Raw genomic sequence first — 14,107 nt, 5'->3', positions numbered from 1 at the left:
GCTGGAAAATTACTTGAGCCCAGGAAGCAGAGACTGCAGTAAGCCACGATCGTGCCACTGCACTCCAGCCTGAGCAACAGAGAGAGATCCTATCTCAAAAATAAATAAATGAAATTGTAAAACTTTTAAAGTAAAAGAATAGACAATAATGATATGGAAGATTTAAACAAACTATTAAATAACTTCTTCAATTGACATTTATACAACACTATACCCCTCAACTGCAGAATACAAGTTCTTTTCAAGTACTCATGGAAAATCCACCAAGAAAGACCAAATGCCGTACCATAAAACACATCTCGATACATTTTAAAAGACCAAAATCACACAGAATATGCTCTGACCATTACAGTATTAAAACAGAAATCAATAACAATACCATTTCCACAACGGCTACAAATACCTGAAAAGTAAGCAATACACACACACGTCAAAAATAAAAACAAAAGTGAAATGTTAAAAACATTTCTAACTGAATGGTAATAAAAATACAACTGGTCAAAATTTGTGAGATAGTGCTTAGAGGGAAATTTATAGCTTTAAATGTTCATATTAGAAAAAAATGTGCTTAGAGGGAAAGAAGTGCTTAGAGGGAAATTTATAGCTTTAAATGTTCATATTAGAAAAAAACAAAGATCCCAAACCAATATCTACATCTGCACTGTAGAAGCTAGAAAAAGACATAAAATTAAATATATAGTAGAAAGAAAATAAGTAATGAAACAGGAAACAGGAAACAATAAGGAAAATCAACAAAGTCAACGGTTCTTTGAGAAAAAAGGAAAAACCCCTAGGAGAGAAACACAAATCATCTATGTCAGGAATAAAAAGGAGGCAGATCGCACACTCATTAAGAGGACAATAAGGGAATAGTGTAAACAACCATATGCCAATACATTTGACAACTGTGGTGAAACAGACAAACTCCTTGGGGGTAAAATGACACAAGAAAAAACTGACAATCTTAACAGTCCTGTATTTATTAAAGAAGTTGAATCTGTAATCCAAACTCCCACAAAAACTTCCATCCCAGATGGCTTTACTCATAAGTTCTATCAAACATCTAAAGAAGAAATAACATCAGTCTTATACAAACTCTTTCAGAAAACAAAGGAGCGAATACTTCCCAACTTGTGTTATGAAGTCAGCACAACCCTGACACCGAAACCTGATTAAAATAATTAAAAGAATAAACTTAGACAGTAAAAGCAGCGTGGAGTCTTCAGCGTTCTCACAGAACTAAAGAGAGAAACAGCAGCGTTCAGGATCCACCAAGGAAGAGAGACCCCCAAAAATACCACGAGTTCTCAGCTAGCACCCCCAAAGCACTATACAATAAGAGTACACTGAAGCCTTTTAAAAACTGCAATTCATATGTCTTTATTAAAGAAGTTGATATACAAATGGATATACGAATGGAAATACACAAATGGAAATCTGATATACAAATGAAAATCTGGGTAGTTTCTAAGAAGTAGGGGGTTACTGCAGGGAAGGCACCTAAAGACCTGTGCAGTCACTACTTTTCGGGGAACCTTGCCTGGTGACTCTGACTTGTGCTCCGCTCTGTCATGTTTGGATTTGGTGATGCAGAGGCAGGCCATGTAGTGCACAGGTGGCCGACGTGCCTCATAGGTAGCAGTGATCTAGAAATGCTTTACATCCCCCCACCATGATCAAAGGGCCCGCTTTGCCTGCCACCACCCACAATGCTCCACAACCACGACAGTGATGTCTGACATACTAATGTCTCAACAAGACGAACATCATCAATGATGACTCTCAGATGTGCATTATGGCCGGGTGTGATGGCTCACACCTGTACTCCCTGCACTTTGGGAAGCCAAGGCAGAAGGATCACTTGAGCTCAGGAGTTCAAAACCAGTCTGGGCAACACAATGAGACTTTGTCTCCAATAAAATTCAAAAAAATTAAATTCGCTGGGTGTAATGGCACATGCCTGGAGTCCTAAGCTACTCTGAGGGCTGAGATGGGAGGATCACTTGAGCCCAGGAGGTCAAGGCTGCAGTGAGTCCTGATGGTGCTACTGCACTCCAGCCTTGGTGACAGAGCGAGACCCTGTCTCAAAAAAATAAAATAAAATGTATATTGCTTATTTTCTCTTTTGGTCACAAAAAAGAAACATGATACAGTGATACAAAAAACAATCATCCAGATTGGGCGCAGTAGCTCATGCCTGATCCCAGCACTCTGGGAGGCCAAGGCAGGCGGATCACCTGAGGTCAGGTGTTCGAGACCAGCCTGACCAATATGGTGAAACTCCGTCTCTACTAAAAATACAAAAATTAGCAGGGTGTGGTGGTGTAAGCCTGTAGCCCCAGCTACTCAGGAGGCTGAGACAGAAGAACTGTTTGAACCTGGGAGACGGAGGTTGCAGTGAGCTGAGATCATGCCACTGCACTCCAGCCTGGGTGACAGGACGTCTAAAAAAGACGAGACAAGAATCATCTGACCCTCATGCACTGCTGGAAGGAACATAAAATAGTACATCTGCTGTGCCAAACAGTTTGGCAGTTCCTCAAAAACTTAAGCATAGAATTACCATATGATCCAGCAATTCCACTCCCACTACACATATACCAAAAAAGCATTGAAAATAGAGACTTCAACAGGTACTTGTAGACCAATGTGCATAGCAGCACCATTCACAATGGCCAAAAGGTAGAAACAACCCAAATGTCCGTCGACTGATGAACAGATAAACAAAATGTAGTCTATCCGTACAATGGAATATTATTCAGCTCTAAAAAGGAATGAAATTTTGATAAATGCTACAATACAGATAAACCTTAAAACATGCTAAGTGAAATAAGCCAGACACAAAAGAACAAATATTGTATGACTCCACTTATATGAGGTACCAAAAATAGGCAAATTCCTGGAGACGAAAAGTAGAATGATGGTTGCCAGGAGGATGAGAGGAGACAGAATGAGAATTTGTGTGTAATGGGCACAGAGCTTCTGTTTGGAGTGACGAAAAAGTTCTAGAAATGGAGGGTGGTGATGGTTGCACCACACTGTGAATGTATGTACTCAATACCACTGAATTGTATGCTTAAAACAGTTAAAATGGTACATTTTGTGATGTGTATATCTTACCACAGTTTTCAAAATCAATGTAAAAATAATTTAAAATCGGCCGGGCATGGTAGCTCACGCCTGTAACCCCAGCACTTTGGGAGGCCAAGGCAGGTGGATCACCTGAGGTCAGGTGTTTGAGACCAGCCTGGCCAACATGGTGAAACCCCATCTCTACTAAAAATAAAAAAATTAGCTGGGCGTGGTGGCAGGTGCCTATAATCCCAGCTACTCAAGAGGCTGAGACAGAAGAATCGCTTGAAGCCAGGGAGCGGAGGTTGCAGTGAGCTGAGATCATGCCACTTCACTCCAGCCTGGGTGAACGAGCAAAAGTCCGTCTCAAAAAAAAAAAAAATTAATTAATTAATAACAATAATTTAAAATAAAACAATATCACTTACAAGCTCAAAAAAAAGGAAAATATGTAGAACTCTAACAAAATACGTACATGATTAATTGTTGAGGCATGGTATGTGTCAGATGTGGTATAAGGACGTGGAGCTTTACATAAAAAGGAATGAATTAATGGCATTTGCAGCAACCTGGATGGGACGCAAGACCAACGTTCCAAGCGAGGTAACTCAGGAATGTAAAACCAAACATCATATGTTCTCACTCCTCAGTGGGAGCTAAGCTATGAGGATGCAAAGGCACAAGAATGAGACAATGGACTTTGGGGACTTGGGGGAAAAGGTGGGAGCGGGTGAAGGATAAAAGGCTACAAACTGGGTTCAGTGTACACTGCTCAGGTCTCAGAAATCACCACTAAAGAACGTACTCAGGTAACCAAATACCACCTGTTCCCCAACAACCTATGGAAATAAATTTTTTTTTTTAATTTTTAAAAAAGGTCCTGGAGATTTAGAGATGCTTAGTTATGACCAAAGAGGCCACAGTCTAATTAGCATGGTTATAATTTATGAATTAGGGTAAAAGGATTTGATGCTCGATTGGACACAGAAACTGAAGGAGACAGAGACAAGACTGGCACTGAGGGTGACAGCTTTGGGGACCGGGTGGAGGAGAGCCACTGGCCAAGACAGAAGCCCAAGGTCAGAGGAAGGGGAGGGCGAGCTCGTCAGAAGACAGCAGCTCAGGCAGGATGAGTCTAAAGCACCAGAGGGAGGAGAGACCCAAACTAGGGTAACTAGGAAAGTATACCGGGCACAAGCGGACCCCTGAGCACGATGAACATCAGCAGAGATAACACTCCCAGCTAGAATGTGAAGGTGACAAAGAAAAACAGAGGGCCCAAGACGACACCCTGGGGAACACAGAGGTGAGGGGCAGTGAGAAACACATCTGGAAAGAATGCTAGAGGTTCGAGATGAGACTCAAGAGGCCAAAAGGTGAGATCTTCTGGAAAGAAAAGAAATGGGGGTGGATATGAGAGAAACGTCCGTTGGGGATCACCACACGTGGGAGTTAAGTGGTCAATTGTGACCTTCGAAAAAGCTTTCATCCATGCAGGAATCCAGCAGCAAAAAATTCAAAATGGGACAGGAGCAGACGAAGCAATGGCTCATCGCCCAAGGAGCACGTGGTGTTTCAGGCGCACTCAGGCAGTGGTCTGGAAGTCAAGTGCTGCATTAGAGGCTCACCTGCATTGCCTTACTTAATATTTACATTTATCCAATCAGTCAAATATTATCATTAGCCCCAATGTAGGGAAGAGAAAAGTGAGAATCAGAGATATTATAAATCTTTTCAAAGGCCACACTACTAGTGAGTGAGGCTGAGATTTTAACCCCAGGCTTCTTGAATCTATTGCTCTTTCTACCATATTAAGCAGCTTCCTCGGCATTTTTGTGCCCATTTGGGAATCTAAGGCTTAGAAAGGTCATGTTACTTTCCTGGGGTTATTAAGGTAATAAGCAGCTAACTTATATTCAAACTCAATGCCGGCCAGGCGCAGTGGCTCACACCAGTAATCCCAGCACTTTGGGAGGCCGAGGCGGGCAGATCACCTGAGGTCAGGAGTTTGAGACCAGCCTGGCCAACATGGTGAAACCCCGTCTCTACTAAAAAATACAAAAATTACCCGGATATGGTGGTAGGCGCCTGTCATCTCAGCTAACTTGGGAGGCTGAGGCAGGAGAATCGCTTGAACCTGGGAGGCAGAAGTTGCAGGGAGTTGAGATTGCACCATTGCACTCCAGCCTGGGCAACAAGAGTGAAACTCGGTCTCAAAAAAAAAAATCTCAATGCTATACGTTCACGCTTTTTGCTTTCTTCAGTTTGTTACTCTGCCCACCCAGATTGCCCCAAAATGTGACTAATACCCTGAAACAGCCACTCCAACATGGGAAGTTAAGCATCTTACAGAGCAAGAGAAATCAACTCAGCTTTTCTTCACTCTGCATATATATCCAGGTAGCGTATTGGTCTACCTAGAAAGGTTGAAAAAGTCATGTGCCACCACTATCAATATTAATGATATGGCAAACCAGGAGATACGGAAGAAGATATGTCATGTGACAAGAAAACAAGGCATTTCCTTAACAGAGTGTGGATTAACGTAGATAAATTTGCAGTGAGCCACATTAACTGCCTCCCATCAATAATTCTTTATATTTGCTAGTCACTTAATTTTCAGAGTGACCAGTTGGAGGTCCTGATGAACAATCATTCAAGTGCACCAAAAGACTGAATATTTTTCCTTGTTCCTTTCAGGTTTATAAACGTGTTCTACCAAAATGAAAGGTAATTATGTTAAACCATCAGCTCACTATAAAAACGTCTATTTCAAGCACTGCCTAGAAAAATTTTCAACATCTCTAGAGATCTTAATATAATGCCTAGAAGAAGAAATTATATTAAGAAGAAAGACTTGTACTACCCAGAGCAATCTACAAATTCAAATTACTTTCTTGGGGCTAGTCACATAATAAATTGCTAGATTATATTCAAACTCAAAGCTTTAAGTTCCAACTTTCTGCTTTTTTCATTTTGTCACACTGCCCACCCAGACTGCCCCAAAATGAAAAAGTATAAAGAAAACGCAGATATCCTAGAAATATTCCCTATTAAAATACCAATGATGTTTTTGACAGAAATAGAAAAACATATCCTAAAATTCATATAGAACCTTAAAAATCCTCAAATAGCTAAGGCAATCCTAAGCAAAAAATAACAAAGCAGGAGGCATCACATTACCTGACTTCAAAATATACTACAAAGCTATAGTAACCAAAACAGCATGGTACTGGCATAAAAACAGACTTGTAGACCAATTAAAAATAAATAAATAAAGAACCCAGATATAAATCCAGGCTTTTACAGCCAAATAATATTCAACAAAGTTGCCAAGAGCATTCATTGGGAAAAAGACAATCTCTTAAATAAATGGTGCTGGGAAAACTGGATATAAGTATGCAGAAGAATGAAACTAGACCTCTATGTCCACTATATACAAAAATTGACTAGAAAGGGATTGAAGACTTAAGTGTAAAAACTAAAACTACAAATCTAACAGAAGAAAAACATAGGGAAAACACTTCGGGTCATCGGTCTAGGCAAAGATTTTATGGATAAGGACTCAAAAGCACAGGCCAACAAAAACAGAAATAGATAAATGAGATTATATCAAACTAAAAAACCTCTGTACAGCAAAGGAAACAACAGTGAACACAATCTGCAGAATGAGAGAAAATATTTGCAAACTATTCATCCAACAAGGGACCAATGTCCAGAATATAAAGGAACTCAACTCAACAGCAAAAAATCATCATCATCATCATCTCATTAAAAATTAAAAGACGTGAATAGATATTTCTCAAAAGAAGACATACAAAATGGCCAACAGGTACATGAAACAATGCTCATCACTAATCATCAGGGAAATGTAAATCAAAACCACAATGAGAGATCATCTCACCCCAGCAAGAATGGCTGTGATCAAAAAGACAAAGGATAACAAATGCAGCGAGGGTGCACAGAAAGAGGAACTCTTCTGTGTTGTTGATAGGAACGTAAATTAGTACTGTTATGATGGAAAACAGTTTGAAGGTTCCTCAAAGAACTAAAAATCGAAGTATCATATGATCTAGCAATCCCATTGCTGGGATTTCCAAAGGAAAAGAAATCAGGGTGTCAAAGAGATACCTGCACTCCCATGTCTACTGCAGCACTAAGTCACAATAGCGAAGATATGGAATTAATCCAAGTGTCCATCAATAGAGGACTAGATAAGGAAAATGTGGTATATACACACAGTGGAATGTGATTCAGCCATAAAAAAAGAATGAAATTCTGTGATTCACTACAACATGGTTGAACCTAATGTCCTAAAGGATATTATGTTAAGTAAAATAAGTCAGGCACAGAAAAGCAAATACTACATGTTCTCTCTCATATGTGGAAGCTAAAAAAGTTGATCTCATAAGGAGAGAGTAGAGGCTGGGAAGGGTTGGGGGAAGGAAGAACAGGGAGAGGTTGGTCAACAGACACAAAATTTACAGCTAGACAGGAAGAATAAATTCTAGTGTCCTACAGCACTGTAGGGTGACTAAAAGTAACAAGAATTTTTTCTGTATTTTCAATTGGCTAGAAGAGAGGATTCTGAATGTTCCCAACACAGAGAAATGACAAATGTTTGAAGACGGATTTGCAAAGTATCCTGAGTTGAACATTATACATTATGTGTATCAAAACATCACAAAGTACTACACAAACATATACAATTATTGCATCAATTAAAAATACTAAAATAAAAAATCTTTTAAGTTTAAAAAAAATAAAGATAATAAATCATTAGAATCTGCACATCTAACTATGAAGTAACAGTTAGATAAACTATGGTATAGCAGCATAATGCAAATTTATGCAATCATTAAAAATGACATTTATAAAGACTGCAACAATATGGAAAATGTTATGTCACATGGAAAATCAGGATACAGAATTATATTTACAAAATAAATTCAATTTAAGGAATTAACCTGCCCGAGCACAGTGGCTCAAGTCTGTAATCCCAGAACTTTGGGAGGCTGAAGGGGGAGGATCACAAGGTCAGGAGTTCAAGACCATCCTGGCCAACATAGTGAAACCCCATCTCTACCAAAACTACGAAAATTAGCCGGACACGGTGACACATGCCTGTAGTCCCAGCTACTCCAGAGACTGAGGCAAGAGAATCACTTGAACGCGGGAGGCAGAGGTTGCAGTGAGCCGAGATCATACCACTGCACCCTAGCCTGGGCTACACAGCAAGACTTCATCTCAAAAAAAAAAAAAGGAAAGAAAGCAATTAACCCAATTTTTAAAAGAACAGAAAACAATACAAAAGAAATACACTAAAAATGTTAACAGGGCTTGCCTATATAGGATTATGCATATTTTTTTCCTGTTTATGTTTTCCAAGATTTCTAAAAGAAGCATACATTACTTGTATAATAAAAACTATATATATGTAGATAGATAGATAGATAGATAGATAGATAGATAGGTAGGTAGGTAGGTAGGTAGATAGATAGATAGATAGATAGATAGGCAGGTAGACAGACAGATATAGATATATAGGTTTCTGGTTTTTGTTTGGTTTGTTGTTGTTGTTGTTGTTGTTGTTGTTGTTGTTGTTGCTGAGACGGAGTCTCATTCTTGTCGCCCAGACTGGAGTGCAATGGCGCGATCTCAGCTCACTGCAACCTCCGCATCCCGGGTTCAAGCTTCTCCTGCCTCAACCTCCTGACTAGCTGGGATTACAGGCACCCGCCACCACACCCAGCTAATTTTTGTACTTTTAATAAAGACGGGGGCCGGGCGCGGTGGCTCAAGCCTGTAATCCCAGCACTTTGGGAGGCCGAGGCGGGTGGATCACGAGGTCAGGAGATCGAGACTATCCTGGCTAACATGGTGAAACCCCGTCTCTACTAAAAATACAAAAAACTAGCCGGGCGTGGTGGCGGGCGCCTGTAGTCTCAGCTACTTGGGAGGCTGAGGCAGGAGAATGGCGTGAACCCGGGAGGCGGAGCTTGCAGTGAGCCGAGATCACGCCACTGCACTCCAGCCTGGGAGACACAGCGAGACTCCGTCTCAAAAAAACATAAAAAAAAAAAGACGGGATTTCGCAATGTTGGCCAGGCTGGTCTTGAACTTCTGACCTCAGGTGATCCGCCTGCCTCAGCCTCCCAAAGTGCTGGGATTATAGGTGTGAGCCACCGCACCCGGCCATAAAACCAATATTTTTAATGCTCAAAATTGAATTTTCATAGAGGTTTTACAAAGAAAAATCAGGGTTTGTTTATAAATGCCCCATGAGTGAAGAACATAGTATCATAAAATGTTAATGGCGTAAGAAAACTTTGAAGTTCCTTCACTTTCACAAAGGTGGAAGTTTAAAGTAAGGGAATTTATAGCCCTTCCCAGTGTAACACAGATGTTTTATAAATAACAGTTGCACTGACAACTGACATTTAATGAGGTCTTACTACATGCCAAGCACTAGTCCAAGCACTTTACATATAACTTATTAAATTATTCCCAAAACCTTACCAAAACAGTGCCATTGTTTACAGATGAGGGAAATTCAAGCTTAGAAAGATCTCACCCCCATTCAGTTCAGTGTGCCTTCTACTTCTCCACCACAATCTCTCATGTGTAATATGCTCAGCCATCTCCCTTTATTCTAAAATTATTTCATATTTCACTTCATATTCATTCGACAAACAAATATTGAATATCTACCCTCTATAAGGAAGAGGCCTATCTTAAATCGCTCAACTGGAGCCCCACATCGTCAAGCACAACAGCAAAATCTCGTAATTCCTTTGTCTGCCTGGTGGAGTCTCAATTGATACATTTTAGGAAATAATTTGCGAAAGGCAATGTGAAATTAAATCAGTTCCACAGCTCAACACGGTGGCTCACGCCTATAATCCCAGTACTTTGGGAGGCCGAGGCAGGCAGATCACTTGAGGTCAGGAGTTGGAAACTTAGCCTAGCCAACATGGTGAAATCCTGTCTCTACTAAAAATACAAAAATTAGCCGTGCCTGGTGGCGCATGCCTGTAATCCCAGCTACTCGGGAGGCTGAGGCAGGAGAATCGCTTGAACCCAGCAGGCAGAGGTTGCAGTGAGCCAAGATCGTGCCATTGTACCACAGCCTGGGCGACAGACAGAGACTCTGTCTCCAAATAAATAAATAAATAAATCAGTTCCACATGTATTGACTACTTTCTAGGTAAAAGCATTGCCCAAAATGATTAAAGATAAAAAGTCACTAGACATGGTCCCTGTCCCCAAGGAGTCTGTAATCTAGTGAGGGAATCGGATAGGTAAATTACTCTGAAGGTAAAATAAAATGATGCTGAATTGAGAACTAAGCAAGATAATAAGGAGGTGCCAAGGAATAAATTAATTTCTTAATAACAGGAAACAGGGAAACTACAAAAACAGAGCATGCTCCAATAAGAGCAGCATGAAAACCATGTGATACACTTAAAAGCAAAAAATGTTCAGTGTATCTGAAGGGTAGGTTACATGGATGGAAAAAGTATGCAACAAGGCTAGAAAGATGGTTTGAATCAAATTGTGAATGTCCTTGAGAAAGAGTTGAGACTTTACTAGATAGACAAAGGGTAGACACTGCAGATTCTTAAGGAACAGAATGTGATTTAGCTTGCATTCTAAGGAGATAACTCCGGCTGCAATGCGACACACAAGCCGGAAGGAGCAAAGCCAGGGAACAGGACATGATGTCAAGAGTTTACCGCACTAATCCAAGTATAGGTGTTGAGTGTCTGAACCACAGTCATGACCACGACAGGGAGAGGGGAAATCCCCATGAGAGGAACTCAAGCATTAGAATGGGCATTCCAGGCAATCAATAGGATATAGGATAAGTACGACAACTTCGGGATGACTGCCAAAGTTTTAAGTTTCCAAGGCTAAGAAAATGCTGACACCCTTAACTCAAACGGGAAACGTGGAAGGAAAAGAGAATGAATTCAGCTGAGGATATGGTAACTGCAGGATCCTATGAGACGTTCAGGAGACAAACCCAGCCTACATTTGGAAACTGAAGTTCAGAGGTCAGGAGTGGAAATACAACTATGTGAAATCATAAATGAATTTTTGTTATATTTTGAATATATCAACAGCTTTGCTCTTGAATCCCACCATAAGTCTTCACAATTTTTATTTTATTTATTTATTTATTTATTTTTTGAGACAGGGTCTCGCTCTGTCGCCCAGGCTGGAGAGCAGTGGTGCGATCTCAGCTCACTACAACCTCCACCTCCCAGGTTCAAGCTATTCTCCCGCTTTAGCCTCCCGAGTAGCTGGGATGACAGGCTCCCACCACCATGTCTGGCTAGTTTTTGTATTTTCAGTAGATCCGGGGATTTTGCCATGTTGACCAGGCTGGTGTCAAACTCCTGACCTCAAGTGATAGGCCCGCCTTGGCCTCCCAAAGTGCTGGGATTACAGGTGCAAGCCACCGCACCTGGCCAACAATATTTTTTAAATTTATAATTTCATTGACTCACTGTGTAATTCCTTATTTTTAAGAACTTTTTTCCACAACTCAAATTATTACTTTTGATGTATAACTAATTTCATAATTTTTGAAACCAAACTTTCTTTTCCATCTGCTCAGTTTTCTCCCCCGTGATGAAGCATACCTCTGTGTCACGCCCCTGACATCACGGGACTTAACAATTACAGTAAAAGCCCCTTTTTATTTATGACATAATGATCACAGTTACAACAAGAAAAGATTTTGTTCAACAGATATTCCTGGAACAAAATTCCAGATTTTGTTCAACTGTGTATAGCTGTGGCTGCAAGCCAGCCAAGATTCCCAACCCTGGCTTGCCTCTGTCTACACCACGCTCTGCTCTGCGGAAAATGAGAGACAGTCGATGTGAACAGGGAGGCAAAGAAAGGCAACACCAAAACTGAGGGCCATTGGAAATACATAGAAAATGCACCACTTCTTTCATTTCCTGCCCTTCCCCAGCCCCAAGAAACATGGTAAAATGAGGCGAGGTCCATCTCACTAAGATCAAGGCCCCAGTAATGCACACCCTCACCCAGACCAAGTCCCTATCTACTCTGACACTGATGGATGGCAAACTTTTTACACGTTTTCTTTGGGCTGAGTAGCAAAATAATGAGCAAGCAACAAAACGAAGGGGTAGCTGAATAAATTACATCTGACATTTTCTATCTCATCCAATCCTTGTCTTCCAAACAAATGACAACTGCATCAAAGTTGATAGATAACCTCCTTGGTACAGAAACAAACTAACACAAGTCATCAGTGTTGAAAGTCTAACCAGGGCCGTGATGATGGAAGGAAGAAGAGGAATTCCACATGGATAAACTCAAGCATTAGAATGAGTATTCCAGGCGATTAACAGGATATGGGGTAAGTACGACAATTTAACGATGACTCCAACAGCTGTAAGCTTCCAAAACTTAGAAAACAGCAACACCCTTGACTGGTGTCTGACGCTGGCTGGTACAGCCTTCACAAGGTGCAGCCCCTTGTCAGTGTCAGACACTGAGATCCAACGTCCTCTGAGTGAGTGTCCTTAGCCGGCTGCAGGTGACCCAGGATGCGGGGTCAGGCATGTGCTCCAGAGCTAGGCGCCGGGGGCTATAATCCCAGCTCCCACACGCAGCTGCGGAGGCCCACCATGCCTCTACTGCCTCCTGCTCGTACTCTAAGCTGCAATGTGCCCTCTAACCACAATGATCAGAGGAGTTCACGCACACGAAGGCACATGTTACACCAGGCCCAGCACACAGGAGGTGCATAACGACTCCCGCCACACACTCTCCCAGGACCCAGAAACTGACTTCAGGCAAAGGCTGGTCACTTGGCCTCTACATCCAGAAGGTGCTGCATTTGAGGGAAGATAAAGCAGGAAGAACATTCTAAGAAGATAAATACTGGCTGGGTGAGTGAGAAAATTAATTAATCAAGTTTGAGCAGGCCAGGACTATGACATATGAGCCACAGACAGAGAGGATCAGGTCTTGTCAATCCAGAAAGCAGACACAGGGAACAAGGCCATCGGCAAGAGAGAGAACAAACGGACCGCGCCTCATCCAGACGTGCCTCCCTCCGGCTCTGCCACGCAGCGCGTGAGTACAGGCACTGGATCCACCTGCCCTGAACCTGCTGCCTCCTCCACCAAAATGGGCTGCCTAGGTGTCAGATGGGCACGGGATGAGCGGGGCTGTGAGAGTGGTTGTGGGAACAGAGGGAGGTGGAGACGAGGCTTAGGAGGGCAGTTAATAATAACTGAGAGGGCTGCGAGATTAACCCTCAGGCCCTCAGGGCTGTGCACAAACAGCCAAGCCAGCACCATGGGCTGGGCACCCTGTTGCCTGTGCAGGTGTTCCGGAGGGGCCTTCCAGCACAGGCTGGACCCCAGTGGACTGAGTAGAGAGTCTTCTCCCCTGCAATACAGGGTTGTCTGACAGTCAGTCGGGGAGGAGATAAACCTGAACGTTCTGAAGAGGGCCTCTATATTTTTATTTTATACCAAGGAATATGCCATTTCTTCCCCTAAAACAGATCCCTGCCACTTAGAAGTTGCTAAATAAATATTATTACTTTGAATTAAGCTCAGTGTCTTTTTTTAAATGACAGCCAGAAGTCTTATTTTTCTCTCCCAGATCACCGAAGTGGACACCAGCACGACTGGGTGGCTGCATGGGCCAAAGAACTGTATTCTGTCCCCACGCCATACACATAAGCAAAGTCTGCAAATTTGGACCAGAGGTCACAGGAGGCACAGGGCAGGTCTTCAGCTGACATTTCAAATGTGTCCACTCCACGACCACTTCCAAAAGAGCAACACAAGCATATAACGTACTGTCAGCCACTGTGACCTCCTTCGTGGGTCACAAAAATTAATTGACTGGATAGTGACCAGCGTCCCTTGGGATGGGACAGGACGGACGAGACCATGGTGCATGGTATAGGTTGAATCGTTTCTCCTCCCCGCAAAATGCATCTGTTGAAGTCCTAACCCCCAGCACCTCAGAATGTGAC

At 42.0% G+C, this 14,107-nt stretch overlaps 1 protein-coding gene across 5 annotated transcripts in view; it reads right to left on the bottom strand.

The window, feature by feature from the left end:
- Nucleotides 1-14,107, bottom strand: part of LOC105488384 (trafficking protein particle complex subunit 9) — a 724,351-nt gene that overhangs the window by 593,234 nt on the left and 117,010 nt on the right. The gene's annotated exons all lie outside the window — the stretch shown is intronic.

Source organism: Macaca nemestrina, chromosome 8 (genome assembly GCF_043159975.1).
Source record: "Macaca nemestrina isolate mMacNem1 chromosome 8, mMacNem.hap1, whole genome shotgun sequence".
NCBI classification, from domain to species: domain Eukaryota; kingdom Metazoa; phylum Chordata; class Mammalia; order Primates; family Cercopithecidae; genus Macaca; species Macaca nemestrina.
Note: the sequence above shows the minus strand (reverse complement) of the source record. Positions and strands in the feature narration are given on the sequence as shown.